This window comes from Macrobrachium nipponense, chromosome 11 (assembly GCF_015104395.2).
Source record: "Macrobrachium nipponense isolate FS-2020 chromosome 11, ASM1510439v2, whole genome shotgun sequence".
NCBI classification, from domain to species: domain Eukaryota; kingdom Metazoa; phylum Arthropoda; class Malacostraca; order Decapoda; family Palaemonidae; genus Macrobrachium; species Macrobrachium nipponense.
Genome location: NC_061087.1, coordinates 67,568,838 through 67,570,588, shown reverse-complemented (window position 1 = coordinate 67,570,588; position 1,751 = coordinate 67,568,838).

Here is a 1,751-nt window from a genome sequence, read left to right as displayed (position 1 = left end):
CAACATCCAGACTTCCACCCAAACAAGTCACACAAATGTCGACTTTTTATAAAAGAACTCGTGAGTTAGTTAGTTATTCCACATATGTCAGAACGACTGGAATCAGTCACAAATCTTACAAAAACTGTATTATGTTCCATGGAAAGATGTGGAGTGGTAACCGAACCAGCTGAGGGATCCTCTCAACAAACAAAAGTGCGGAAGAAGAGGTGTCACAACTGTCCAAGCAAGAGAGATTGTAAAAGTGCAACAACTTGCAAGAAATGCCAAAGCCATGTCTGCAGAGAGCACAGCTACATTGTATGTTCTAAATGCCAAGTCTAGAGTGTAGTAGGCAGCCCCGTAAAAACTGTAGGTCCTCTAGTGTAGCGTTTCATAGAACTCTGCTATCACTGTAAGGTGCTAAGTTCAGTATATTAATTATTAATTTACATCTTTCATTGAATTAAATAATGTTTTTTTATGAAAATGTCGTAACAATAAGAAGCTTATCAAGATATAATTTCAAATAAATTTGTTTAAATTTTTTCACCTTTTCGGTGGAATTGTTTTTCAAAAAGTACATTTTTGTACGGAATTTGGACAAGAATTTAATTATTTTTGTCTTTAATATGTACTTCATATGATAAATATTCAGGAATAAAACAAGTATTTAGTTTAAATTGTTTTAGTTATTACCAATATGAAAAATCTGTACGAAGGGTCTGAGAGACCCACCTTCTGCATTGGTGTCATAGCAAGAGATGTCGGCATCCAAGGGTTAAACATCCCAGAGCATGCCCTTCGAGCCCTGCTGGAAATCTGTACTAAGAAGGCCCCTTTTGCTGATCACCACAACTATATGTACACCCAGATCGACGGCGTGGCGAAGGATTCTCTCCTTGGGGTCCTTTTCGCTAATTTTTATATGGGTAACGTCGAAGAGAGGGTCTTCCAGATTTCCAGGAAACCGAGGATGTACGTGCGCTACATTGATGATACCTTCGTCTGTGCCGACTCCCAGGATGAGATAGAGCAGCTGCGATTTGCATTCCACGACCAGAGCTGCCTCACGTTCACGATTGAACATTGCAAAGACCGCCGCCTCCCCTTCCTTGACGTCCTTGTCAAACAGCGAGATTCCGAATTCAGCACAAAGGTGTACACAAAGCCGACGAACCTGGGAATGTGCATGAACAGTGAGAGCTCCACCATCAGCGCCTTTGTCAAGAGGGCCCTCTCACAGTGCTCTTCCTACAATGACACACAGTGAGTTGGAGTGCGCCGCCCAGTTCCTCGTCGACAACGGACACACCAATCGTGGTGTTCATGAATCTATAAGGAAAAATATGGAAGACTGGTACCACCAGGAACCCCGCTCCGACGTTGCAGAGCCCATCAAGCTTTCCTACAAGGGGCACTTCCACCAGAGGTACAAGGAGGACGAACAAGCCCCCAAAAAGATCATCGACGAAAACGTCAGCCCCGCCGTCCCAGACAAAAATAATAAGTTAATTATATATTATAAAACGAAGAAGACGAGCAGCCTGGTGATGAGAAGCAACCCTTCGGCACCCATGCAGGATCCCTTGAAGAAGACGAGTGTGGTCTACCATTACAAATGCCCCGTCCGAGGATGCCTCGGCAAATACGTCGGTATGACCTCCATGCGTTTCTCCAAGCGAATCTCCTGCCACGCTCAAGGAGCCTATCCAACCACGCCAGGACTGCTCATAACAAACGGATAAAGAAAAATGATTTTATCCCTAATA